At 38.3% G+C, this 17,621-nt stretch overlaps 1 protein-coding gene across 2 annotated transcripts in view; it reads left to right on the top strand.

Annotated features, from left to right (window-relative positions):
* The window catches only part of fhit (fragile histidine triad diadenosine triphosphatase), a 336,035-nt gene that overhangs the window by 19,568 nt on the left and 298,846 nt on the right, over positions 1–17,621 (top strand). For both annotated transcript variants that reach the window (XM_079597960.1, XM_079597961.1), the window contains exon 2: positions 4,276–4,334. The gene's annotated coding sequence lies outside the window, so the exon portion shown is untranslated. The remainder of the gene's footprint in view (positions 1–4,275; positions 4,335–17,621) is intronic.

Below are 17,621 nucleotides of genomic sequence, written 5' to 3'. Positions count from 1 at the left end.
ACTTGAACTCCTTCTATCAAATCAATGGAAGATGTTTCCTCAGTGTCACATCATATATTGATGATACTTGATGCCATTTTCCTTGCATCCCCTATTAGGCATGTTTTTTTACTTTGTGTTTAATGTATGTACATTTTAAAGCTCTTGGTTTTGTGAACTTTTTGATGGTTGCAGTTCAGTGTCCTCAAGCTAAATCAGGGCTAAATTAAAACCTTGTCAGCAAAGGAAAGAAATCAGAGCTGGGTTGTTTTTAGTTTAGTTTCTCCGGCACAGGAGCAGAGGTTACATGCATTTCTTTTTGGAAGTTTAATAGCCTGTAGGCTTGGACTCCAAGATTACAAATACTCACAGCAGAATCAATAGTCCTCTACTAAAGGGGGTGTTCGAAATTCTTACACAATAACACGTGTTCTTTTATAAGAAGTAACCTACTAAGAGCTCTTCAGCTGTTAAAAATTTCAGGTACTTTTAAAGTTCTTTGCTCTTAAAGGAATAGTTTACCTACAAAAATCTGATGATTTTTCTGTGGAACACATAAGACATTTTTTTTGAAGAATGTCTAAGCTGCTCTTTTCTTTTACAATGAAAGTGAATGGTCACCAGGGGTTGTCAAGCTTTAAAAAAGGACAAAACATTTTTGAAATGGACCATGTGACTTGTTTGTTACTTGTTTGTCTTCTGAAGTCGCACAATAACACTATACGATAATCTGTCATTTTTGGATGACCATTCATGTCTGGTCACCATTTACTTGCGTTATACGGAAAGAGCAGAGTGAACATCATGCCTTCACTGAAAGTTTTCTAAGTGAAAACAATAGTCTCGTCATTTCCACTAATGTGACATTGACTTTTCCCCACTTCTTCAGAGAGTGAGTTATACATTGAGATTTCCTCCACTGCTGTCTCTGCTGAACCTTGTTTTCCTCTCTGCGTGTCCTCTTTCCGTCAGTTTAATCAACGCTTTTAATTACTGACACTTTCAGTCGCCTTGTGTTCGTTCGGTTGTCACCTTCGGGAGATCCTGCCATGGAGGAAAAAAAGGAGACCAAAAAAAGGGACCGTTTCTTCCCGCGGGTGTTGGAACAGGCTTGGTAATAACCAGCCGCTGCCAGTCAGTCAACTCCGTTGCCAGCTTATGTCTCCGCATGGACCGCTGGGTTTTTCCAACATTGTCTTGATAAATGGATTTTTGCCTTGACTCGAATGTGTCCTCTTAAGATGGGTGGGACGAGGACGCTTGGGCTTACATTCCATCAAGCCTTAGTCACATCATCAGGGTCACACGAACATGTAGCCTATTTCTCTCAGGTTTTCTTGCATTGCTATTGTAAGAGGTCTTTATCTATAATTATTTGCACTATGAAGTAAACTAAAAAATATATATTTCAAGTTATTTTTGGCTGTTGTTGTTTATGTGAGTGGTCTGAGCTGAATTGATTTCTAAACAGCCATTTCCATCCGTCCATCCATGAGCAGGGGTGTTGCTAGGGTTTCTAGGGCCCTGGTACTTTACTATTGGTTAGAAAAAGAAAAAATATATACTTTATTCTTTATACTTCACCTCCCTGTGGCAACAGAAAGCTTTTTAACACTTAAAGCAACTGGGAAATACATGCAGCATGATGTGGAATGCAAACAGCATTTTAGAGTACTATGCAGGGTTGAAGACAAAAAGGCTGTGGATCTTTTGGGATATATACAACTTCATTTATTTCTTTTATTTATTGCTTGATTGATTTGGAAATTTCAGGAACTTCTAAAGATGCACATGATGATGAATATTTAAATGATCAGCCTGAAAAAACACACAATGCCTGCTTAAAGCGTTCATTTTTAAAACATAATGAATATTACATCCAGAAATGAATAGATTTTCTGAGATTTACAAACCTATGTGGGTCGGGATGTAAAAAAATGTAAGAATTAAAGCTACAATATGTATTTTTTTTCCGCCGCTAGGGGTCGCTAACCTCTTACAATAACAAAGGCATACGTTGATATTGCATTGCGGATATTGCATCATTGACAGGCGGCATTTTTTTTCCGGGATGGGCCATTGTTTAAAATTGGAATTTTTCTGAAATACAATATCCCAAAAGTCTCCAAAGATTTTTTAAGTACACAAATGCAGGAAATATATCACTCTGTGCAAGTGATTTTGGGATATTTTATTACACAATTCTTACATATTGTACCTTTAATTTCAGGTTAAATTACTTGCTGAATGGGACAAGGGCCTTTTAAAAAAATGTAGTAGATGGTAAATATCATTTGTACTCACTTTAACCTTCAGAAATGTATGCTTCTGAGTGCTACAGCTGCCAATGTTTTGCTCTTCATTTGTTTCATAGTGTTCTCCAAGTTGCCTGTGTAATAATACAAGACTCATTATAAGGCACAAGACATGTTTTACTGTTGTCTCCCCATTTGAAAAGAAAAAAAATTCTCTGCACAAGGACGGCATTTCTCAGCCCTGTCATGTTGCATTTGGATGGCTCTCATGTTGCTTAGAGCGGAGAAAACATTAAGGTAGTCAACTCGTAAATATTTGATTTACCCAGCGCTGGAGATGGATTCAATTTTAATTGGTTAAGATGCGGTGTTCTGCCCACATTCAAAAATTATAACGTTTAAAAATAACCAATGTTAAGGGTCTGGGATGCGTAATTCATGATGATGCTTGAATGGACAATGGGTGTAATTATTGTGCATGGAAAACAAAACAGCTTTAATTTACCAGAATAATCAGACATGCAAAGCTATGAGAAAGTAGCTGCCAAGCATAAAGAGTGATGTGTGATGTTTCAGTATTTGTTAAAGACTGCATGTTTACTTGAATCTCTTTTAGACTTCTACAGTATGTGGAGGTCATAGCCTGTTTCATCTTAAACTGAATATTTTGGATCAGCCATGTACAGAATGACTGATTGGTTTCATTAATAAGCTGTCATGGAGAACTATCTTTAAGAATGAAGGTGGTGTAGGCTAGTGGTTGAAGAACTGAATTGGTAACTACTAGAGGTAGTAGATTTGAGCCCTGCAAAGGATGATGGTGAACTATAAGGTGTAATACACCAGAATGCTTTGGGGGGACTGTCCGAATAATTCTTTAGATCCAGTAAAAACACAAGTGGTGTCTTGTTTCTGAATGAATCAAAGTTGGGTAAATCTGTTGGGTGTTAATGCAATAACTCACTCAGTCACTATTTGCCACCCATTGCCTTCATTACGTAACCTTGCAGAAAGAATCCAGCACTAATGTACAGAGCCATGCACATAACGTGGGGATTGATTGGTTCCCTCATTCTATTTTAGTTAAATTGTTCCTACAACTGGGTAATATTTTCTCTTGTTTTTGGTAAATCGTGGACATGTTGTAGTAATTTGCTTCCTCATTTTAATTCAGAGAACAAATTAGTACAATGTGTCCATGATTTACCAAAAAACGATACACAATAATAATAATAAACTCAATAACAAGAATGATACATTCTTAATTAATGGCCAGAGTATTTTTAAATCTTTATCCATATTTATGTTTTTATTTTTATTTTTTTGTCATGTGCATATAATGGGTCATAGCCTACTAATGCACAGTTTGAAATGTGAATAACAACAACACTTAAATCGTGTGAGCAAAACAGAGAAAAATTCCAGGCTTTTGGACTAATTATCTGAACTCTAGGAGTGTTGCTCGACCAATCAAATTTGAGGACTGGAACTAACAAATAAACTAATGCTGTATAAATGTTTGTCCACTACAATGCTGTCTAGAATGAGAATATTCTGCCGCCAACTAGCAATAGCAAGTAGATTTTTTTTCTTTGTTTCTTGGATGGAAGTCATGTGACTAACTAAAGGCTTTAAAAAAAAGGAAAAGTTAAACCCTTCTATGTCAATATTTCAATAATAAATGCATTGACATCTAAACATAGCGTGTTTAAGCTAATTCACAAATTAGTATAGCAATTACTGGTAGTTAGCATTTTCTAGCTGGTTAACTCATTAATAGGCCTAACTCTCTTATTCCACAGCAGGACCCATTTGACTTTAGCTGGGTATAAAATATAGTTCAAACTCTCTTTTATCCAGACACATTTCAAGTAAAGCAACATAACCACCCGTCTGAATCCCCCCGTTGTCTCAATTAGCATCGGCTAACCTGAAGCACGCTAGTTATTTTAGGTTCTAATGATGCCTTAATAATAACCACAGTTGTTCAGGTTTACCAGTAATGACACAGGGTTGTTTAATGTGTGTGTGTGTGTTTCAGGCTCTCTTCTCTCATTAATTACATGAGCTGGGCGCTGAGGGAAAGTTCACAGACTGAAGGTAAGTGTATTTATTGCATCGCTTTGACAATGAAATCAGCCAGGTTCATTGATTTTTCGTCTCTCTCGCACTGTTTTTTTTATTTGGTGGACTTGTAAGCGAGTTGATTACAGATAAAACGAGTAGGAGAACTGCTAGCGCACTCTAAATGAGCCCAGCAGATGTTTCTGGTTGTTGGCAGAGTTTGTAGCACGCTCTGCTCATTGAGACTATGCTCATGCTATGCAGAAACATATCAGCTCTTCAGAGAGCCACACATGTGACACTAATCCCAGAAGACTCCAGAGATGAGGTAAAATGATAATGTGCCGCTTCTTTCTGTTGTTCTTTTGGAGTATACACACACTGGCTGGATTTCATTTTTCTGTCCTTTTTTCTGAGTATTGTGGATTGTAAAATGGGGTTGTAGGCCCTCTACTGTAAAAGGCCCTTTTGATTTTTCCAAAAACTCTACATGTTCAGGTTTACTGCCAGTTCTAGTTTTCCTAAAACTCTCCACTATGATGCTATTATGTGGTTGCTAAAGTGTTCTGAGAACACATTAGCAAGTTAGTCAAAGTCAAAAGACCCCGTCCCAAAGTCTCTTATTCTGATATGGCTTATATAGGCTACTTCTATTCAAAAGTTTGGGGTCATTTACTGTAGATGTTTAATGAATTTAAAATAAGTCTAACATTTATTTCATTAAAAATGGTTTATTCCTGTTCCATTACTCCAGTGTTCAGTGTCACAGGATCCTTGAGAAACACTTTACTTGAAGGGGTGTGCAAAAGACTGAAATGACACCTTCATAATCATGACATGACACATCATGTCATTCGCTCAATTATGACATTTTTAATGCAAATATGACATTGTTTGAGATGTCTTTATGACAACTTGACATACACCAATACACCATAACCTGTCAGTGTCTTTGTCATGACAACTTGACATTACTAAGACATCACAACCTGTCATAAACATGACATAGCAGATTAATTATCAAACTTAAGAAACCACTTATCTTTATGGGTTAACATTACATTAAAGTGTCATGTGGTTGGTTTTGACATTGGCTGTCATGAGGCCATTATAACATTTTAATGACAAATTAAATTTGTACCACTGTAGTTGAGGTCAAACATTCATGACACCGTTATAATGGCCTCATGATGTGTTTAGAAAAATTTGAAACACATTACAAATGTTAGAAATGTATTGCTAAAACATATTACAAAGACTGTGAACTGCGAAGTACTGAATTGTGGAGTTAGACCGTTGAACAGGTTTTCACCATTGCTATTTTCCGGATTTTTTGGGCGGGGCTAAAACGGGGGCTCGATGACACACTGGAGCCCCTGAGCTCCTGGACACGCCCCTACTTGATGACGCACTGGAGCCCCTGAGCTCCTGGACACGCCCCTACTTGATGACGCACTGGAGCCCCTGAGCTCCTGGACACGCCCCTACTTGATGACGCACTGGAGCCCCTGAGCTCCTGGACACGCCCCTACTTGATGACGCACTGGAGCCCCTGAGCTCCTGGACACGCCCCTACTTGATGACGCACTGGAGCCCCTGAGCTCCTGGACACGCCCCTACTTGATGACGCACTGGAGCCCCTGAGCTCCTGGACACGCCCCTACTTGATGACGCACTGGAGCCCCTGAGCTCCTGGACACGCCCCTACTTGATGACGCACTGGAGCCCCTGAGCTCCTGGACACGCCCCTACTTGATGACGCACTGGAGCCCCTGAGCTCCTGGACACGCCCCTACTTGATGACGCACTGGAGCCCCTGAGCTCCTGGACACGCCCCTACTTGATGACGCACTGGAGCCCCTGAGCTCCTGGACACGCCCCTACTTGATGACGCACTGGAGCCCCTGAGCTCCTGGACACGCCCCTACTTGATGACGCACTGGAGCCCCTGAGGCTGGCCGCTCCCTAACAATATAAATAGAGCACATTCGCATCAGTTTGGCACTCAATCGCGAGTTACTGTCAGTACTATTATTAGTTACTACAGCATACAGTTTGCTAGTTAGCTATGCCTTTGTCACGGAAATGCGTACTACCTGGATGCGATCATGTACGAAACAGATCGGTGTCCCTATTTAAATTTCCTAAAAACGATCACATCAAGAAGGTGGATTAATTTTGTGAAGAGCCACCTTGATGGAGAGCTGAGGATCACCACCAAAACCCGCCTCTGTAGTGATCATTTTACACGGGATAGTTTTATAAACTTTCGCCGGAGACAACTAGGATGCTCTGACTATCTGCTGTTACTGGTGAATGTGGCCGAACCGACTATCTCCCGCCTCGGCCGTCATCCTCCCTTCGCGCCGACACCTGGTGCCATCCTCGGCAGTGCGTGCCCACCAATGAGGGTAAGCTGCCTTGTGTGCTTATGTTATAATTATAGTAGGTAGTCCACAGTAACTACTAAATTCTGCAACCCTCTAACGTGATTTTTTTGGTTTATTTATATGATTCCTTAGCCAAGTAATTTAAACTATTATCTGTTCACAAAGCAGTCCCTTCCGACCACAAAAGAGACCGAGTCTTTCATGCATAAAGTCACTCGAGAAGTTGGATGTCAGACAGATCACTTTGTGGGGAAAAGGACTACACAACTGTCTAAAAGAACACTGCGCTGCGGTTTCAGCGGACACGCCCCCAGCGTTTGAGAGCAGAGACCACTGCTCATTTTTTCAAGATTTTGATAGCTTATTTTATGTACTTGCCGGCTTTTTTTCTCATTCAAATTTGGCTGGGTGGCTAATAACACATTTTTCTGTGATATGACAAACTCAGAACACATACTTAATTTTGACTTTACAGGGACTTTAAGCATGCTTTGCTGACCTTTCCATTTGTCCCTCTTGTTCTCTCTCACGCACCTTTAGTGAAACTACATAGACGCACAATACCATGTTAAAACAGTACTTCTGTAAAAAGTTATGATCCACAAACAGTGTGGAAAGACTTAAATACTTTAAAACCTAAAATAGTCGTGGGGTTGTTCAAATCCCAACCCCTTAAGTACGTACAGTAGTAATAATAGTAACACTAATTCAATTCCGCATTCTCTTTCTATTCAGCTTGTCTTTGTGACATTTGAAATGAGGTGTTTAGTAGAGCTTTAAACACGTCATAACAAATCCGCAAATAAAAACCTCCCACTGCTAGTGCTGTACCAGTCTGACCACTCCACTGCTTATACTTTTCTTAGTTATGACAAGTTCATTTTCTCCCAGTGGGAATACGTGTCCCAGGCAACAAGAACCGCCCCTGTGCTTTTCAGTTTGTATGAATTACTTTAATTTGCTCCTTTTCACAGTGGCCTTGGTAACTACATTTAATTCCAGAGACTGCAGAATCAGGGTTAAATAGAAACGCATTCACAGAAAGGGAGACTAGTGCATGAGATTGCAAAATGTTCTGACTATAATTTTGAATGACTGAAATGTGTTAACCCTTGAAATTAATAACAAGAATATGGCATGTTAGGACAAGCCAACACTGTCAACTTTGTGATCTGATATCAAGTTTTGATGTTCTGTTGTACCATCTATTAATAGCCTGCTGACTCTGGAGGTTTAGACAAAAAATAATAATTCACTTGGAAGACAATAAAACTGGTGAAAAAATTATCTCGTAGACTTGCAATGAAGGAGGGACCTGAGCCATTTCTAGAGAGTTGGGTGTAATATAAACTAATCACAATATACTGTATATAAAAAAATATAATTACAATAGTTTAACGTGCATTTCTATGTTTAATTTTTTTGTGTTTTGGATCCGTTTTTCCTGTTCTGGTTTGCCTGTGTTCCCTACTTAGTTTCCTTACTTGTTAATACGCACCTGTTTCTGTTCAGTTGATCTCTCCTTGTATTGAAGCCCTCAGTTTCCTTTATTTCAGGGTCCAGTATTGTTTATTCTTTAGCGTGGTTATTTCCAGCGATTCTCCTACGTGTTCCTATAGTGGAATTACTATTAAAGACTCTTTTAGTTATCCTTTGTGATCGTGTGCTTACAACAGCCTACACATCACCTGACACCATATATATATATATGTATATGTGTGTGTGTGTATGTATGTATGTATGTATGTATTTTGGTAACACTTTAAATAAGGTTCCATCTAGTTAACGTTAGTTAAAGGGGTGGTTTACTGCTTTTTTTCTTTGCATGATTGTGTTTATGGGGTGCAATATAACATGTCTAAGTCTTTTTTTTTTTTTAAGCATTATTTTTCATAAATTTCACCTTTATTGTAAGCCGCTTTCTCCTCTGTCATTTGAATGACCGGTTGACTTCCTGATTCTATGAAACCACTCCTTCAGAAACAGTTGGTTAGTTGGGCCGGTGTGTTGTAATTGGCTAAACTGCGTAGTGCACGTTGTCCGGAAACTTTACCGGCGAAAGTTGCATGTGCTCCGGTCAAATGTAAATAATGGTGTCAATACTGCCGTACAGTTTGAGCCAGAATCAGACCCAGAAAGCGGCAATGAAGAGAGTCAAGCAGAACCTCCCCAAACACGGCTCTTACAAAACGTTTCTGAATGGTAATGTTTTTATTTATTATTGTTCTATTCCATTCTATTCTATTCTACTATTATTATATAATAATTTCGATACGCTGTTACTTGAAAATGCCACTGCTGTTTGTTAGCTTTTGAGATACGGTTTTCTCCTGATTAAACATTTGATATAACAGAATAAATGACTGAGTAATACCGCTGCTGAAGTTTGCTGTTGCGATTACACATCATTTTTTGAACTTTATACACGTTTGTCTTACACATACAAAATAGCATCGAACTAACTGGCTACTATAAACAAACCGCGTTGGCATTGGTTTACGTTCTTGATCAAATCTAAAAATTAAGTCATAAAGTATACATGGAAAATACATTTACAAAGTTAGTACATAATTACAAATTCAGGTTCAAAATGTCATAGACACACGAAATAGCATAACTAAGTGGCTACTAACGCCAGCGCTGGCATTTGTTTACGTCCTTGATAAAACTAAAACATTACGTCTGAAATTACACATGCAAACATTTAAAATGATTAAGTCTTACTTACAGGTTGTGGCCCAACAACGGCTGCCTCTGCGTTTAAAGTTGGAACTGCTTCATGTTTTTAGTAACAGTTTCTTGTTTAATCCGGCATTGAATTCGTGGAGATTCTGGAAGCTGTCTTCCGTAAAATGCTCAGCACAGAGAGCTAAATTACGATTGTAATTTTCAGGAACATAATCAAACAGAAATTTTAGCCATTGTTGACGAACTACATCGTCCGTAGGAAGCCCGAACACAGAAGACCTGACAGCTCCGTGAAAATAACACACTTTAGATGGCATGGCTACAGCTCTCCGTTCTCTTCCACAAAGCCGCATAAATATGGCCACGCCCCCTTTTTTTTCCATATTCCGGAGGGAGGGTTGATGTAAATGTATGGGTTAGTTACATATAAAACCCAGGAAGTATCTCGTTGTAGTCCCATTCGAGTCGTTTTTGTAGGCATTAAACTTCCTGATTTTTAAAAGACGATATCTCTGCTTACATTGAACTTTCAGCGCAGCAACTTTGCAGATACTGTTCAAGCACCAACAGCAACATTACACACTATTTAAAATGAAAAAAAGTGAAATCGCAATCAACCACCCCTTTAATGCTTTAACTTATATTAACCAACATTGAGCATTCATTTGTTACTGCATTTATTCATCTTTGTTGACGTTAGTTAAAATAAAACGTTTCATAGTTAGTTCACTCATCTTAGGTCCATTAAATACTATTATTAGTTATCCACTTACCCACTTTTCAGATATTTTATAAAATAAGCGGATTCAAACTGTGGTCACTCATGTCAAAAGTAATTTTGTTTGGCTTAATCAGACAATTGGTGGGGGGAGTTAGTGAAATAGCATCTGGCAACAAGGCGGGCTGTTTGCACTTGGTTTTTTATCAAGCATTTCTTTCACATTTTAGGTTGTCAAAGTAATATCAGTAATTTCACAGATTTAAGTTTCACAAACCTTCTTTGGTTTGCATTTTGAAACAGACATCTCTGAAAGTAATGAGAACTTATTCATGATGATTCAGTATCTGCTTTGTCAGACTGGTTCAAACCAACTGAGTCTTTTTAAATGATTCATTGAAGAACCAGCTCATTAGTTTGTAAATTGAACTATACTGGCCATCCTACGTTCGTTTGTTTGCATTCAGCTTGTGAGGACAGGATAAAAATGTGTTTTTATCTAACATTCTATTGAGACTTTGAGGCACAACTCTGGGACAAATATATGATTTACTTTGCTGTGGAGCTTGGAGATTCAATGCCACAGACAACACTGATATGACCATGATAAGCAATACTCTCAAATTTGTACCATTTGGCAATTTATCCACTGGTTTATCACCCACCTGTATGCCTGTGCATGGCGCTCTTACATGTTAAAGGCATACCAAACTGTTTGACAGTAGAAGACATATTTAATGGAAAGAAAAGGACCGTATGTCATATGAAACCATTCAATTTTAGCATGCACTGATAAATCTTTAAAAAAAAAATCTTGTAGCTAATTATAGAACATATTTTGAAATCAAATGTGCGTATGGGGTTCTTTTTAGCTGAACTGGTAGAGTCAGTAGGTTCAATTCGAGTTTCAATAAGGTAACTCACTAACTATACAGTGCTAAAATGTATAGCCTGCCACTTTGAAATACCATATGCCACTCGCATGATATGACATATCAAGTGTCAAATACAATCTACTGTCTAAAAATCAGGTTTCATGAATCTGAATTTGATTTGACCCAAAAAACATATATAAGGTTAATGATAACACCCACTTTTCACAATACAATCAACAACTGATGTATAAAATCAAGTTTTACACTAAAATGCGTCTGAAAATGGCAGCAAAGTCAGTCGCAAATTTAGCTGCATGGCATCTTTAAGATTTTTTTGCTTTGTGACATAATGGTTTAGAAGTCATGAAAATATCCTTGACACATTCTTTCTTGACACGAGAGATTCACCCAAATACCAAGTGTAAATGGTGATGCGTCTCGGTCGACCATGTGATTGTATCACTCGAGACGGAAGTTTCTAGGTGTAAATAGGGCTTTAAATTGTCCTTCAACCTGCAATTCAAATGTGCACGCAGCAGCCTCAATCAGGTCAATTCACAACTACAAGACATCAGGAGTCCCTGCTAGAACACAATATCGACTCCATTTCAGCTCCATGAAGCGAAAAAGCTTCCTGAACAAAAAGGATTAAAACAGCCCTGGGCTATTTAGCAGCCAATTTTACATAATGCCACATACTTTCCCTTTTATTGTTCTCTCTTTGTTGGCCGATTTCTCTTTCTTTCTTTAATTTCCCATCTAATGGGAAAGTTCTGGCTGATTTTAAAGGCATTTTCTCTCTTTTCATGGGCCAAGCATTAAGTTTTAAAACCTTGACAGTTTTATGGAAAGTAATTTAACTCCCACTTGTGATTATTTAAGAAAGTCAAAAGATCTTCTTTTATCTTTCATTATTCATCCCTGATTTTTAAAAAAACTTAGGCCGCTTCATAGAAAGAGGAGTCATTATGTCAAACTGGTGGATAGCGCTGGATGGGATATTAAAATTTCACTCTTTCGTGTAAGGAGATTATTTTCCATTTTCCTCTCTCGGTTTTAACAATAACGTTAAACTATGGATTATGCCTTTTACCTACAGTTTCGGATGTAGTCGATAGCACTCCTTAATTTCTTACAGAAAAATAGTTTTTTCAGGCTCGGTAAAATACTTTTTGCCCCTTGGAATAATTTAGCAGCTCAACTACAGGGTAAATGAGGTCAGATATAGACTTAAACCCATTTGGTATTTCTGACAGGAACGCATGCTTGGAATAAACATCGCTAATGGGCAAGAAGTAACTGCTCTCCGAGCCATTCTGAGGATAACAGCGCGACTGTCAGCGAATATAGTTCACACAATTATGAGCGAAGATGAACTGCGTGTCCCTAATTACTCTCAGGTAGATGGCCTTCTTGATCTATGAATTTTCTGTCAGTGTGTACAGAGGCTTGAACTATGATAGTGATGTAACGGAAAGCATCACTGGCCTTATTTTTTTGGTCTGTTTTCGCTTTCTAAAATCTTTTATTTTTCAATCGAAGAAACTTTTGTATGGTAAATAATTGTATTGAGAATCTGAGTATTGTGGAGTCTGTTGGTTTTATCTCCCTCTTTTGTCCGTACTCCAGGTGGAGACCGTGTGTGTGTGTGTGTTTTGAAAGGAAAACCTTGAAGCAATGAGAGCACTGGGGCCCATCAGATTTATATGTTAATGTTCCTGTAAGTACTCTTAGATTGCACATATCAATATTCGTAGGCAGGGCTTGACATTCACTTTTTTGCTCACCAGCCACTGTGGCTAGTGGTTTTCCAAAGTTATAGCCACTCAGCATTTTCACAGCACTTTTTTTGGCATCGATACAATGGAGAAAAACGGCCATATAGATATTTTTTTATAGTATCTCATAATTTGGCAGCAGGTTTAGGCTGCTGTCACTTTAAGACCTGACACACTGATCCATTATACTGTTACACATGCGTGTTTACATTCACTTTAAACTCACCAAGACCGGCATTTTGACATCATTTTGTGTAGTTGAATGTTTAATCACAATGAGTAGCGAAAAAGAGAGACGGCTTTATGCGTGCACTTTGGGTGTGAACACAAAATCTGCGGGAATGTATCTGTTCTGTGGGAAATGATTAGAAGCGTTTCAGATATAGCCTATGGAAGCTTGTTTCCGCCACGGAATAAAACAACTTAAAAAATAATTGCGAGTTTATATCTCGCAATTCTTACTTTTTTAAATCAGAATTGTGAGATATAAAACTCACAATTGCAAGGTATAAAGTCCTATTGTGAGGGAAAAAAATATGCAATTCTGACTTTATAACTCGCAATAAAAGATAAAAGTCAGAATTGACAACACTACATTGCACTTAGTTTATTATTTCAGATGCCTTTTTAAAAGACTACACTTTGAAAATGCATATATTATATATCAAATTCAACCCACTAAAGTGGTTAGTACTAGTGACTGCGTAACATGTCACTGCTGAAACCCACCCGTATTTGGCAGGTGTTAATGTGAAAGCCATGTTTTAAATGATCTCTTTAAATGGAATTTGTTATTCAGGTAGCCTGTTATAAAATATGTACTTATTGATTTATCTGATAATAATTATAATTTTTGGAAATGTGTTTTAGGAATGTCAGATCAGATTTAAAGTAGTTTTATCATTAATGCACAAACTGAATGTAATTATGCGTTATGTGTTTTTAAATGTTTAAAATTTTTCGTTTTTTATTCATTTTTATTTCAGTTTTAGTTATTAAAGTGCATCAGGTTAAACTAAATTAAAATTACAATGTTCCCTTAGCAACAAGCTTGTATATATATACATTTCAGTTCATGTTTTTTTTTTCCAAAATTGTTTGTTTAATTTTTAGGTTGTTAACTATAATAACTGTGGTTTACACTCATTTCCCCTGTAACGTGCCCCTTATAGCATGTACTTGCATTGTGCACTGAATTACAAACACATTTCCAATGTAAAATCAAACAGCTGCATTCTTGTTTGTTTGGAAGCCTCTGGAGTGGGTAATTAGGGAGGGGCCAAAGGCCGCTTATTATCATCTCATTTGCATACCACATATGTAAAATAATTCAGTACAGATGCCATTAATGCTATTTGAAGCTTTCGTCTCGTAGTATTGGGAGAGAGTTGGGAATATGTGTCCACGTTCTCATCAAAAGCTGCGCTGCTGCTATAAATAGTCAAGAACCTCTTGAGCTTCTTAATATATGTTGGGTAAATCTCCCTGGAAGAAAGAAAAAATAATAAAATAATTGTTTCAACAGGACAAAAGCTGGGGGAAAAAAAGTCAAGGTGCCCCTGCGCTACGCCTAAACGCCTTCGTATGTTGACACACTTTCTACAGCTGTCCGATACTCCTATTCTTGGCGGTAAAAGGCTTTGCTTGTTCTCCAGGTTTGGAGATTGCTGCCATCAGTTAAGCAGTCCCTCCTGCCCTCTGCTCAGATCATTATCGCTGGGGCGCGCGCAGGCTGGCGAAACGCTTCTGTTACAGTGATCACGGCGGGTAATGGTCATGATCGTTGCGTTGAAGACACGGGCCTGTTCCGACATGGCTCAGTTTGAAGAAGTCCTCCTGAGTGCAATGCCTCGAAGAGGAAAAGACACTTAGACATCTGAAAGTGTCTTACATTAAGTACTTTTTCTTGTAGACACGTTCATCCTTCAAAGAGAGGCAGAGAGCAAGGGAGCACATCACTGAAAACACACATGCTCAAAAATACATTTGTATTTTTCAACTTCACTCGCTTCAAGGAAGAGGAAAAACACCATTCGTATTCCTTACATGGCACATGCATTTTTGATGCTCGCCGGTGTCACGTTAAAATCCTCCCTCGTTACTCATAATCCATAATTGAAGACATACCTGTATAATTCCCTGTGATCTCGGCTTTTGAACCTTTTAATGATGGTTTGACTTGTGTGTTTCGAAAGAAATGAAGGTGGAGGAAATTTTTCTGATGTTTTTTTTTAACAATATTGGACATACGTACTACCGGCACATCCGGGAACTTAACTCTCAATTTCGTCACCGCCCCTTTTTAGGGGAAAATAAACTAGACTTCCCATAGACTTCAATACAACATAGCGTCACAAAACAACCTCCGTACACAGCCGGCAGGCGTGAATAACTTAAGAAATCACTAAGTTTAAACATGTCAAGTAATTATATGTCCACCCTGCCTGCCATAGAGCGTGAAAGATACATCCACAAACTTAATTTGGTCAATTTAAAAACATGTCCCTTCATTCTCCCAGCATCAAATTGGTGTAACAACCCCACCCAGTGGGGTTATATATATTAAAATGTATATTATAAGACATATATACATTTGAAGATGTTTATTTTCAAAAACAAAGTAAAACCATTCACTGGCTTACCATGGTGACTCGATGAGGTACGACTACGAGTAAATGTAAATGTAAGACACCTCTGACCACTGGGTGGGGTGGTTACACCAATTTGACGCTGGGAGAACGAAGGGACATGTTTTTAAATTGACCAAATTAAGTTTGTGGATGTATCTTTCACGCTCTATGGCAGGCAGGGTGGACATATAATTACTTGACATGTTTAAACTTAGCGATTTCTTAAGTTATTCACGCCTGCCGGCTGTGTACAGACGTTGTTTTGTGATGCTATTTTGGATCGAAGAGGTTGTGATCGCTCAACACCAGGCTCAACATGTCAGATCAAGATGAGCGTGCCCGCAGTTGTGTCACAGCTACCGAGGATTTCTCGGCGTTGATCCATCCTGCAGTCCTGGACTTTTTTTTCCGGTTCGATAAACTGGAAAAAACGTCATACGCCGAATGGACCGCTGTCCACAGAGTAAGTGATTATTTTCAATTACCATGTTTGCTGTAACTTCTCAAAATAAACACAGTCCAGAAGCAAAGATACTCTGTGCAGGTCACGCCGGTATGTTGACGGATTTCAGGTGTTGCGTGATATCTCTGCGCCCAAGTAGCAGTGCTTCGCCTGTGCTTCGCCCTAATATAGTCCCTAGTCAATATCTGCCTAGGTCGTCTGAAGTATAAAATCATTGGTTACCCGTAAGCCAATCACATAACGTTTGGTTATGCGCCAGCTCAGCAGCATCGAACTGCCACTGTAAACACATTATAAATAATGCGAAAACGAAACCATCGAGAGAAATACCGGAGTGAACATGGCTGTCAACGACTTTTGCTCGACAGATAAAAGAGACCTAGATATCACATATCGACATCACCTCCATTCAAAATGTTTACCAAACACTCTTCTTGTTCGTCCTTCAGTTTGGAAATGCCGGGAATATTCTCCACAACAGAGCGAATTTCATCCCTTGTCTCCATATCCGCGGCCGTTTTCGATTTCACCAATCTCAAACTCGGCGCTTAGCGTCTACGTCACGGCTCTCAGCCCGCTCTCTGTTCGTTGATTGGCCGGCTGTTTTCAGGCCGGAGGAAAACTGAGAGACATGTCGATGTCTCAGACTAAGTACAGAAGCGAAATGAAATTGAGCGGAAGCACGAAGTCTGACGTAGTCAGGCTACCATCCACTCCTCATAATAAGGAGATATGATAAACAAAACTTCCAAAATACATTTTAGGATTTTGTTGTTTTGATATAATATTAAATGCTTATAAACAGCTCAAACCACAAATATGTTCTGTTTTACATATGTAACCTCTAGCTGGCATTGATACTTCTATCAAATATTGTCTGGATTTGTGTTTATTAGTCCAGTGAACATTAGCCATTCTGAATGTTGACTGCATTTGAAAATAACCATTCATTTAATATATTTTTGAAGACTTAATATAATATATATATATATTTTTAACTAAGCCTAAGCCAGAATAGTTCAACTTAGATATTTTTTGCTTTTCCAACATGTCATTAATTGGTATTTTTACAGTGTGTATATTCAAATATTTTCTGAAAAACTACTAGAGCAATAAGTTTTAACTGTATTTTTTAAGAAATAAATGCAGCCTTGGTAAGCATAGAAACTTGTCAAAAACATAAAAAGATTTAGTTTCCAGACTTTTGACAGGTACTGTACTGATATGTAGAAGTCATATACATATATTTATCTTAGTTTTAAAGTGAAACCAGTTGAAAATTGATTTAAAAAAAGGTACATTTGTCGATCTTTTACTAATGTGATCATGCTTTCTGTTGCTGATAAGAGTGTCATACCACATTATCACATTAAATATTGCCAATATTTACCATTTCCTTCAAGCATAACCCATAATCCCAGGTTGCTGAAATCAGACAGTGTCTGCAATTAGTGCGCTGCACTGAAACCGCATCTGCTAAATGACAGGTAACACATCCATGCATATTTGAATGCTTAGTTTTGACATCCTCCTCATCTGCCTGCAGTCTGTAAATCTCACATTATTGCTTATATTGTGACACATGTCATTAATGCTATGTTAGAGAGATAATGTGAAGTCTCATCACCCGTCTTTTGTGACATGATTTAAATTAGATTTTGGTCTCACTACATTTCCTCTCCAATTCTCAAACGGCCTGTAAAATGTGCCCCTCTATTATCTCTACCCAACCTGGTTGATTGTGAATGTCATACTTCAGGTAGAAATTCTGGATTTTAAAG

The sequence above is a fragment of the Phoxinus phoxinus genome, assembly GCF_949152265.1.
Source record: "Phoxinus phoxinus genome assembly, chromosome: 22".
Classification (NCBI taxonomy): domain Eukaryota; kingdom Metazoa; phylum Chordata; class Actinopteri; order Cypriniformes; family Leuciscidae; genus Phoxinus; species Phoxinus phoxinus.
This window is presented reverse-complemented; position numbering and strand designations above follow the sequence as displayed.